Source organism: Strix uralensis, chromosome Z (genome assembly GCF_047716275.1).
Source record: "Strix uralensis isolate ZFMK-TIS-50842 chromosome Z, bStrUra1, whole genome shotgun sequence".
Classification (NCBI taxonomy): Eukaryota; Metazoa; Chordata; class Aves; order Strigiformes; family Strigidae; genus Strix; species Strix uralensis.
Window position 1 is genome coordinate 20,047,091 of NC_134012.1, and position 12,329 is coordinate 20,059,419.

Sequence of the window (12,329 nt, forward strand, 5' to 3'; positions counted from 1 at the left end):
TGTCCTGTTGAGAGCTTCAAAGACAGTGTGTAGTGTCAGATCTGCATCTTCAAACTTCTGTATTTTGGTTCGCATGATCTTCACAGTGAGCAAGTGGGCTATGAATTACACTATGCAAGTCCAAAACCAGAACAGCGGAAGAAAAAGTTGAGTGTGAAGGCATTACTACTTCTGGAGTCCTGGCTCAGAGACAAGGAGGTATGGAGGCACGACTGCATAGAAGCGGCCTTATTTGCACTCTGGGGAATTATCCATGGGTACCAAACTACACGGCTGGCTTCTGTGTACACTGTGTGGCATGCAAAATTCATCCAACATGTGGAGAGTTTTCCTGTATTCAGAAGAGTGATTCATTTCTGCAACACACTGGAGGAAAACAGTATAATGGACACATCCTCATCTGCAAAGAAATCACAAAGCTGAAAGATATACCCAGGCTTCAGGTGGCCTACCAACAGGTCTTTATTAATCAGGGATCTCTGAGGAAAGCAGTTAAACCTCATACAGAGAGTCCTTGCTGAATACTTATGTGAGGGAAGTTGAGTTTAGTTAAAGCAATATTGGCATTCTGCTTCAGCAGAGAAGTTCAGGGTTTGGGGGTTTTTTGGTTGTTATTTCCTGCATTGTTCCACAGAGCATAAATCTATTCAGCTTCCTTCTTACTTCATTATGACAAAGCCCCAGGCTTTCTTGAGCAATAGGTCAGTGAGGCTTGGTACAGTTTCTCATATGATCAGGAAGAATCTCAAGGCTTTCATGTACCTCCCTAAGGTAAATATCTCCACAGTGGTTTCAAGTGGGCGAACTAGTCATGGCTGTTGTTGTGCACTGTGCTCTTTGAACCAAGTTTTCTTTATTTTCTTCCCAGCAACGATTCACTTTAAAAAAAAATTATTCCTATGCAGAGGGAAATTTACGCTGTGCTCACGTACAAAAATGACTTGTTCCTCCCAATATAAACAAGTACAATCTGATGCAAACTGGCAGCATCACACTCAGTCTGTTTCACACTCAGTCTGTTAGTAATTATCTCTCTTTCTCTCTCACCCCCAACCCTAGACAGAAGACAGATTGGGGGGGGGGGGGGGGGGGGGGGGGGGGGCGGTGCGGGGAAGTTCGCATTCACCTTGAAATTCTGCACTTGCAGTGTTTACATGTGTGCCAAGCCAGGCAAACTGAGTAGCCATCCTCCATGCTGCATTCATAACAACTCTACAACATGAAGTGCCTGACCCCAAAGCACCACCTGAAATGATGCTCTACCCTACGACTCCTTCCAGGGTGCTCCTGTCGGTATACTCTGTTCATGCAGGAGGTCCATCTTGATCTTTCCACTGCTCTTGAGCACTACCCAAATTTTGCTCTGTAGCTGCTAAAGGCAGTGCTTTGATATGAAGGAGGGTATACTAGTCAGCAGCCAAATTACTGAAAACTGTCTTTTCATCTGAAAGAACTGTATCAGGAGTAAAGTGTGCTCCCACACTATAAAAACAAATTACCTCTTAAATGAATTCTGAGGTTAATTCATCATTTCAAAAGAGCAGCCCAAGACTCCAAATATTGTTTACCCTCATGAAAATCTTGCACAAAAACCTTGCTCCTGAAGACTCGGGTGTCAATTTATAGTTAAAGAATTTTATTGCTGATGAGTACAAGCCTTCCTCATCAAAATGCATTACCAATGCAACAATAGAGGACTTTGTGTAACTGGTCTTTGCTATTTTTTTAACAGGCTAGTAAGTCAGCTTTGAGCTCCAGTTGCTGCTTGTAAAGTTTTGGAAGGAAGAGAAAATACTTCCATTTATCATTATAAATAATCTAGGCCAGTGGTCTCTCCCACTAGCTGCCTGTCTTTGTCCCTAGCTACCGCTCCCAAGGTACAGAGCAAGCTAGTCTCCTTTCTCAAATGTATATTTCCGCTTTCTGGCTTTCCAAGTGAGAAAGATAAATAAGATTTATCTACAGTACTGAAAGTCAGAGGCTCGATCCCTGCTACAAACTATTGGTTTTTTTCTTGCAATTCAGGAGTGGGGGAGAAGATGCCTTATAAGACACAACCTTGTTTTCATTAAATGCAGAAGGAGAGGAATGTACATTGTTTTAGTGGTTGCAGGGAGTTAAGGAGTAGGCTGGGTTGGGAGGTAGGAGGACTAGCATGATTAAAAGGACAAAAGAGTTTTACAGGGGACCACTATACCAAGCTGTGTTGCCCCTGGAAATCCCTTCACCACAGACATGGAATCACATGTCAGAAGCAGGAGGCAAGATGGGGAGTGAGCTGTTGCACTGTCTGATCCCCTCTGGAGCAGGGGGACAGCAGGGGACACAGGGAGAACAGCACAGCTTCAAAAAGCTGTGGAGCTGGTCCACACTGTTGAGATTTATGGGAAGTGGGTGTGTGTGCTGTCCTGTCTTTTATAACTCATCACCAAGAACCTCTGAACCAACTGACATGCAATGGGTACAGTTTCAAAAGGGAAAATCAAGGTGGTATTTTGTTACCTTTACATGCCCCAGCTCTGGGATTTGTTCTTATTTAAGCTTAGACTAAACCAGAAGATAGCCCTGAATTTGCTTGTGCCTGATGGACCATGGACAGCTGAACAGGATGGAGACAGAGGACCTTTTCATATCATGGAGGCATTTCCCCAATTAACCCTCAGTACCAACATATTTGTTCACCCTTCTGCTAAGGCTAGCTTTGGTATTATTTCAGCCCAGCATGAAATTATTTCTCCTGACATGTTTCCAGTTTAGGAAACAAAAAACAGCCTCTATTGTAACATAATATTCTATGGTAAATCACAGAGTTTAGAAATAAAACTTAGAAACTGGGGGGCTGGGGGGAATCTTTCTGGCCGCTCTAGTTTTTTTCTAGATGCTTAGTCACAGTGGCCAGAATTCATGTATACAAAATTTCCTATAATGCTTTATTGTCTCGTGTTTTCTTGGGGGGTGTGGGAAAAAGTTATGTGACAGGGAGTATCTGGCAAAAGCCCTACCTGCCAGTGGTGCTCTCAAAAGAAATCTGCCACTTACAGAATAAGATGAGTCTACCTTTGGCAGCTGCACTTTCTGCAGTGTTTTGGCTGAGAAATGAAGAATTTCCTTCAGCACAATAAGAGTGCACAGTTTTTCATCTCCTGTGACTTAGGTGTTTACTATTCACTGGGTTATTGCTTTATTGGGGTGGGTGAAGGATGAGGGCCTGAATTTTTAATTTCTTCATCTGGCTTTTGTTCCCTCACGGACTCAAAGAGATCTTATTTGGACAACTTTTCCATTAGTTCCAGTGAGCCTACAGTCTTGCAGCGGATGCTCTGCCTCCCGCTTGGGCTTCCTGATCCCCCTAAGTACTGAAGGCCATAATCTTCATTGTGCTGCGTAATGGGTATATTCAAAAAAAGCCAGTATGTTCTTGAAAAAGCACTTTTGCTTCCATACATACTATTCACAAATATATTTTGCAGTGTCAGGTGGGAATATGGATATAAACAGGTCCATTCTCAGTTTCCCTGTAACTGAACTGGAATACAAGCTTCAGCACTGCCACACACTCTTATCTGGGCTTCAGAAGGAAAAGCAAGGAGTAAATACCCCACGGTTGTGGCAAAGATTGTAAGTGCATGAAACTGGGTAGAGATAGTACTTTCTAGAAGCTGATATGACAAAGCTGAGTTGGTTTTATACAGTTGTGCATCTATAGCAGCTGATGAAGTAGGTTTATTAAATACCTTGTAGGATTAAATCCTAAAGGAATATCACTATTCACTGATCACAGATCCCTTATTCAGTTGGGTGATAAGAACTAGCATGTTATTCTCTACATATCACAACCAAGCCTCTGTCATTTCTGATGTAACCTTCTGGCTTTAATGACATGTATTGTGTTGGCCAGATTGCTAACACAATGTGACCGGCCAGGATACAATGTGAGGATGAGGGCTGGGGAAAAGATATAAAAGAAAGGAACGTATTTTGCCTCTTAGAAGGCGGATGTTGTATTGACCTAGTCCAACTGTTGATATTAATCTGTAGTCTGAATATATTATCCTTCTGAAACAGACTTTAGGCAAAAGCAGATGACTGAGCGAAATCTGTGACATAGGAAAGCTCCACACAAAGGAAAAAGGATAAACAGATAAGACAACCTTGGAAGGGAAAGGGGAACATGGTACATTCAAATCATGTCTCAAATGAGCTTGGGAATGACTCCAAAATGAATGTAGAAACATTGCTTATTTGTCTGCAGTCTGAAAAATACCCTGCTTGCTCACATGACAAGGCTAGATGCTGGCATGTTAAATTTTGTGTAACTCCTCTGGTGCCTTTAAAAGTTAAAAATGTTGACTTTTATTTATTTGTCTAAAATGAATATCTGTTATGAAATTACTGTGTGCACTTGACATTTTAAACATATTATCTGATTAAAAAATCAGCAACATCTGTTACCCTGCACTAAACTTCCTGTAACTAAAGATGCACAAGCCCTGGAGATTCAGCATTACGTGAGATAGATTTGTTTAATATGATTGAACATAATTGTGCATGTAATGTTTTAACGTAATATTACTCAGCAGATGTGCAAATAATAGCTGGGTTATTTGCCACCAGCCATATGCTGGTGATGTGATGGCAGAAGCATCGTAATACTTGGCAAGACAAGTTCATTAGACTGAGTGACAGTACCAGTGCACTGAAACTGAGATTTGGTGGTGACCTGAGGACACTAATGTGTGCCTTGAGGACGCACCAATGTCTTAGTCTGGTAGAGAGTATATCATAAGCTTTCTCGCCCTCTGTAAGAGATCCTGAGCACTACTTTCAAATAGACAGCTAGTAATTTCACTGAAGTAAATGTTTAACATGAGTCTGTTGTGAAACCCAGGACAAGTTTATTGCATAAAACAGTAACTACAAAGTGAATACTTGACTGTCAGATGACTTTGGATTATCTCATGAAGGTCATTAGAAAAGAGACACAAAATTCAGTTTTCATTTATCAAAATTCTGATCTGAAATATATTTCAGACATGCTTCTATTTTAAAGAAAGTTCCTGGGATTCTGAAGAAAACAGCATTCCTAGTTACAAGAGGTAATTGCTGTAAAGCTGAGAAAATGCACTGATGCAAAAGAGATGGCCAAACTCTAACATCTCTTTCTTAGTGGTCTACAGAAAGAAAAAAAACAGCTACATTGCCAGCATCTGACCTACCTTCTTCTAGTCCCCTTTGGCCAAACATAAAGGAATTAAAATATTCCTGAATATTCAGGGACTAATAAAATTAGGCCCATGGACTCACAGTAGAATTTGGATGTCTCTGCATTTCTGATGGTTTTAAACACCCTTAAATCTGACCTACTAATGGTCTACTGTTTAAACTTTGATCTTGCAATACTGAGCTGAATAAGGTATTTGCTCTGATAGAGTATGCCCTCCTAAGGATTAGGCTTACCCCTTTTGTCCTGTTTTGAGAACACCCTGGACTTAATAGTAACTGACATAAGAACATGAAATAAAGATGTGTATTTGTATGGTGGACTGTCTGAAACATTTTATACCACAAAAGAGAATATTGACTGTTATCAGGCTGGGGTTACCAACAGTCTGTGTTTGATCCAGCATGCCAAGGGCAGCGGTTCCTGTGACCACACCTCCATGGCTGCTAAGCCTTTCATCTGTGGGTTTAAAAGTGATATTTGACAACAGACAGGTGGGTAACAGAGTAATAGGGGATAACAGGGATAATAGATAATGGGAATGACAATTGTTCCTAACAGAGATTTAATGAAGTTGTGCTAATAGAATATCCTCTACAATAAAAGGCCATCCTCAGCATGACTGCAATATTCATTATTATAATAAGTGCTTGTAAACTGAAATCACTCTGACTATGACTTAAAAAAAATCCAAAAGCCAGGAAATGTAAGCTCAGGCAGAGATGCTGTCCATAACCAGACAGCTGTAGAAGAGTACTTCTTCTTTAGCAAACATGATTCTTTTCATCTAGTTAAAGATCATAACTTTGTCACTCCTCCTGAGAGCTTATGAAGGTGTTAATTATTTTTGTCATGTGTTCAGAAAGCTCTATCAAGCCAATATCAATGAGTGTGATAGGGGAATGTGACAGCTGCACTATCAACTGTCTTTTCTTCCATTCTTTCATCGTATTATTCTGCTAAGAATGAATTAAATTTGAATTTGAAACCACACAACTTTTTGGAGCAGAGAATGATTTGAACTTTATGTTGACAGTGAGTTCAAATAATGACTAGATCAGCAGCAACAAATTTGTGCATGTGCATCAAATACTTCAGCACTGAGTGTCGTAGTCAGAGGAATTCTCTATGCTTTTAAAATTAAATAATACAGCTCGAGACGAGAAAGATTCATTATGGTTATCTAGTTTAATCTCTTGACTATCATCAGTGATGAAATTTTGTCAAGAGATTTTTAACACCAAGGAGTCAAGTTAGACTATATATGCATATCAATTCTATCCCCTAAATTTTCTCTTATTATTTTAATAGTGAAAATGAAGATATTAGCCTAGTGATCTTCTTTTAGTGGTAAATTTGAAATTGTTCTATCATTCAGTTTCCTTTTCCATGATGGATATCATTTGAGATGAGTCTGAACATTTTAAATCTGGATCTGTGTATTCCTCATTGTGGGGCCATTCAGGAACAAGATATCTGCCTCAAGGATCCTGTCTTGGATCCCAAAGGCATACTGTTTGGGATGCAGTGCTCCCTCTGGCAGCTTGAGCACAAACTGCCAATCCAGCAGACAGAGGTTCATGCAGCTCCTGAGTTCCCAGAGAAAATGTTCATGGATCATTCTGTGGTCTTATGAGGTCATGTCTTCATTACAGGCTGCAATTCAATGTGCTGGAGCTCCAGTGACAGCACGTTTCCAAAGTCATTCTGCTTTCTTTAGGCATTTTAAAACCAGGATGCTATTGCACATGTTTGTGTCAGAAAAGCATGACCTTAGTTTCTCACATTTTGTTCTCCAGTAGACTGAAGTGAACTTCTCCTGACTGTTACAAGGTTTAATAGAGTCACATTTGCAAAAACCGGAATTATAGTAGGTGCCTGCAGACCAACACCTAGTGTGACCCTTCAATGCCAGAGCTCTGCTTCCTGGGCAGGAAAGCAGGGCCTTACCCTCTCTATCTATCCCTGCTCCATCTCCAGAATCACTGCAGGAGAATGCACTGCTGTGGTCATGCAGTTGATTTTGCCCTATTGTAGATCCCAAGCAGACTGTCATGCCTGGAGAAGATGGGATCTATCTTGTTCTGGGAAAAGTCCTGCAACAGCATGCTGCAACGACCTTCCCTGACAAAATCCTCTCCACTGCCAGTCTTGTCTTACTTCTCAGCTTATTGGTGGTTACATGTTTATGGATGCCAACCATTCTCCCTTGCATTCAATGGGTCAGAGCTTTTCCAGGCAGCCAGTTTTTAATGTGAGACTTTCAGTCCTTTGGGGTTGTTAGAAATAACTTAATTTATCTTAATGGTGTAAGTCCAATAATGTATAAAGTGGTTTATGTAGCAGGGCTGACTTGTCTCCTTAAAGAGAGTTCACAGCAGAGTACATGCTTCTTTGATCCTCAGTTCTTCTGCTCTCTTAGACTGGTTTAAGTCCATTTCACAAGTCTTCTATATATCCATTAGGTTTCTTCCCTGACTATCCATTTGGACAGGCAAATGAGTATTTCCTGTTTAATTTCCAAGCAATTTGATTTTCACCTATCCATAAAATGGTAATTGTTGGGAATACCGGTTTTGTTAAGCACATAAACCTTAATGCATCACATACTATGTAATTTCTTTACATTAACATAAAAGTTGAAATTCAGAAGCACTCATGATTAGGAATTCATTGTATGCAATCTTGGTCTCACAGCATATTTAGGAGGGATAGGCATACAGATAAATGGACTTGGCTTCTTGCTCATAAGAATGTGTTAAACATGTTTCCTTCCCCAAGAAAAATTTCTGGGTTTAGTTTAGAGTGACAGAGTTTTTTTATCCTGAAAAGTACCTATGCTGGGAGGTTGATAAAGTTATGAAACTCTCTGTGCATCCATTGAAGTGCCTGGGGATTCTTGTGGTTGAAAGGCACAATATAAATTTAAGATATTATTAGTATTACTTCTGCTAATAATAATAATTCAACCCCAGAATAACATTTACAGTTGAGTTATTATAATCCCCTAAAGAAATGGGTTTATGCAGAAGCAGAACTGCTGACACAAGCCTCCTGTAACAAGACAATGTCAGTAGGCATTACTATAACTCAAGCAAGGGCTAGTCAAAATGATACAGCCATTGTGTTGATGTGTTGTATACGATTGTGAGTATTGGTGCCAGCTGTGTCATAAACCACTCCCTGGAAATAATAACTCTGACAGATAATGGAAATGAATCAGCATTTTCCCCTTAATCAGAAGCCCGACCATACAGTCTCAATATTTGGTAAGGAATATTGTCAGCTCCCTCTCCCTCAAAAAAAAAAAAAAATGTTTCAGTGAGGTTATGTCCTCTGTTTAATAAAGTTGGCAAGCTTTGTTTTCTCACACCTTCTGAAGATCTGCATGAGATACCACTTTAGCAGAGGATGACAACTATACAGGGAATAGCAGGCTGTTTCCTCTTACTAGCCCTGATTGCTTCATGATGGTGATGCTGGTAAGCTGTTCTGGAGCTGAAGCCCCAAGCTGTAAGTGCAGTAGGGACTCAAAGCAGGCTCACTTCATTAGGTTACTTGGGGTGGGAGGCGGGAGCAAGGGGTGGTTCTATAGACATACATGTTACACACTCCCTTGGCTCATGGTTTAAGAAAGGTTTTAGGTTTAACTTGGCAATGCCTTGAGAGCTTTTAAGCTCTCTCTAATAATTGCAACACATCTAAACAACAGACAAGAGATATCCTCAGTTAGAGTTGATCAGGATGTGGAGTATTTTATTATCTGACAATCAAACTCAGTTGTTGGGAGTTTCGGAAATGGATGTCTTGAGTGAAAACCCACCCTAGGTCAAAATATGTCCCAGCCTGCATGGAAAAAGCTAGAAACATTACACTTCCTAGTCTTCTCACAGTCCTAGTTTTGTTAAGACTGATTTTTTTTTTTTGGCTTACAAAAATTCATGTTTCATAAATAAGGCTACTCTGGAAAATAATCTTAAAATTGATTTTCATTACATCATCTCTCCATAAGCTTTAGATTTTTGCTTTGTCTGGAAAGGTTCATTTGTCTCTTTCCTTTCAAAACCCAGATTTTCTTGCAAGGTTAAAGTTAACATATCAAGACATTTACCAAGATTTTGGAAGCAAACAGAAGTAAGTTCTTTTTCTATCATGCTCAGGAATAATGTGATCTTCCTCGACAATTTCTGCAAAAGTCTTTCATTTAAAAGGCCACAAATTTTTACTTTTATCATATATTTCTTCTTCTGTTTTTTTCTCAGCACCCCTATCAAATATATTTCCCAAAGTCTCCCTAGTGTTCTGAAGTTATATTGGTTTTTGTACAGGTGCAAAAAACCAAAATGTTTTCATTACAGCTAAAGGACACAAAATTCATTTAGTCTCCAGCATGTATTACCATGTGCCAGAAGAGATAAGTTTTCAAAATGTAAGGTCTGCCTGAGAGGTAGTATTTGTTTCCTTCCAATAGACACAGCTAGAATAAAACCCAAACTTTCAGACTCAGGAGTCATTATAAGGGTAGTGCATTGGTCAAGTAATAAGATGGGAATTTCTTAGCATCATACCACTGCCTTTAAGAATTGTATTTGAGCCAGCTGCAGCTTGATTCATCAATCAGTGGCATGCACACAAATACAGGTCTGTCATCAAGAGTGTACCTCTTAAAGAGTTGTGGCATGAGTTACTGGTACAGAGGAGAGAGCTGTACCAGCGAAGGCTGCAAAGTTATTACTTCTTGGCTAGGATGTCCCTTCTAAAAGGAAGTCTGATATGAGACTTTCCCTGCAGAATTTATTAGGAAGCTTTTCATCAAAATTTGGAAGTTTGGAGTTAGAAAAGTCTTATATAGTGGGTGGATGACAATAAATGCCTCAGAAATATACACACAAGAGAGATCCAGATTTAAATATTATCAGTCAGTTAGTAAAAATCACAACCCCAAAAAATAACACTTTAAAACCCAGATGGCGGGAAAGGGCAAATGGAATTGAGTACATTTTTGTTATCAGTAGGGTGCATGTGAGCAAGAGGGAACTGTGGTACTATTCCATATACAAAATACAGAAAGAAGAGGGATGCTAGAACTCATCTGGGCACAGGACACAGGAAACACTGGCACATTTTTTAAAGTCTCACAAACATAGTGTGTACATACACATGTGCAAATGCATGTGTAAAACTAATTTACAGCACTGGCTTTGAGATGGAAGTTAAAGCAAGATTAGAAGTCTAACTGAGAAAATGGTGTGATCACAGATTGTCTTGTCTTCACTTTTTCTGCAAGCATACTTCTGACTCTGCTAATGTACCAAAGTGAAGAGGCTGCTTGTTAGAACACTATGAGATACCATTTCTTCTCTTTTATAACTTCCACACAAAAAAATCCTATCTGCCCTTACTTTCCACACAGAATATGGATTGGTTATTTGTGCCTACACTTCAAATTTCTCCTCCTCCAATCTTTTTTTTAATGGAAGTGAAGGTAGAAAAACTGCCAAATAAGCTATGTTGTCCTCCCCTTAGTTTGCTGTAAGTGAAAAGCCATTATAGTTTTCCTGTTATCTCAGCAATATGTTGCCTTTCTATTCCTTGTAAAAGCTGTGTATTTGACTTACACTGTGGGAGAGAAGGGGAAAAAAAGGTGCTTTTACAGGGTATATTTTTCTGTATGGGCCAGCCAAACTGCTGTGATAGTAGATGAGCTAGTCAACTGTTCCCTCAGTCTCTGCCCATTGCAAAGTGAAAACCTAAATTGCAGTTCCCTCCTGATTCCCTGTGGAAGGTGATATCCATCTGGAAGATTTGGCTTTGGACAGCAGGAGAGTCCATAAAGTTCATATTAAATAAAGATCTGACTTGCTGTTCAAATTGACTTGATGGTATGACCTACTCCATTTTCACCTTGAGATTTTGCTTCAGGGGTGCTAATTATTTTCAGAATAATGTCTAACAGCATCTAGTATTGATACAGATAGCTGTTTAAACTTCATTCATTCTTTAACTGCTATTGCATTTTAGTCTTGAAAAATAGTGGATAAAGGTTAGCATGGGCTACTGAACGATGTATAGGGAGAATTCAGGCTGTTGGTGTTACAACTCGTTTTCTAAAATTAGTGGAAGTATTATTGCTCCAGTGGTCACCCCAAGAGTCCAGTGACAAATGTTCAGTAAGCCTAGTAGCATTGTCAATGCCCATGACCCACAGCATGGCTGTGGAACTGTAATATCAGTGCAGCCTTTGATAATTGATACACCTCTTTATAATATCTCACAGTGTAGATGGTAGTGACATTCAGAGTTGAGAAACCAAGCAATGTAGATAGAAGCCAAGTGACCTGCTCCAAATCGTAAACAGGGGAAACTTCTTGGCCACTGGGCAGCTTAATAGGCACAGCTTCATAACCACAGGATCTTTTGCCTTTCTCTCACATTCCAGAATGCGGAAGAGACTCTCCCTTGTCATTAAGTATGGGAGCTGTCACTAGTATTGGTCATGCCTCTCCAACACTGGTTCTTGCTCCAGATCTGGTGCCCACACCATGACACTGCAAATTCAGTCCTATTGAAGCCATGTGCATGGATCAGCTGGAAAATCCTGATTTCCTGCCTTTTCCCCTGCATAAAGTCCTGTATCATGCCTGCTTGGAAACCTCTGCATACTTCTTCAAGAGATTATATTCTGACCTGCCCATTAGGTGGATTTACTGATCTGATCTTTTTGCTAACTTGTCCAACCCTGTGCTAATGACTATATGGTTAATAGTCTCTGACATTATGTGTTTTCATTAAATCTAAAAACAAAGTCTCCTTAAATTCCCTCCTGTATATTAGACACAAGAACAACTTTCAAGAGACATCATTTTGGAGGAGGAGAAGGGGGAAAGCAGAGAGGAATGCAGATGACTGTGGTCTATTAAACTGATTTGTAGCAGAGTGACGGTGAATCTCCTTCTGCACTTTCTGTACATTTTGGGGAGGGCCATTCTGTAGTTGAAACAGGACAGACATAGGTGGCTAGTTTTTAGGAACGGAAGCCCTGCCTTTATAAATTATCATCCCTACAGCAATCTCCTGTGCTTAAACAGAACAACTTTTAGTCAATGGG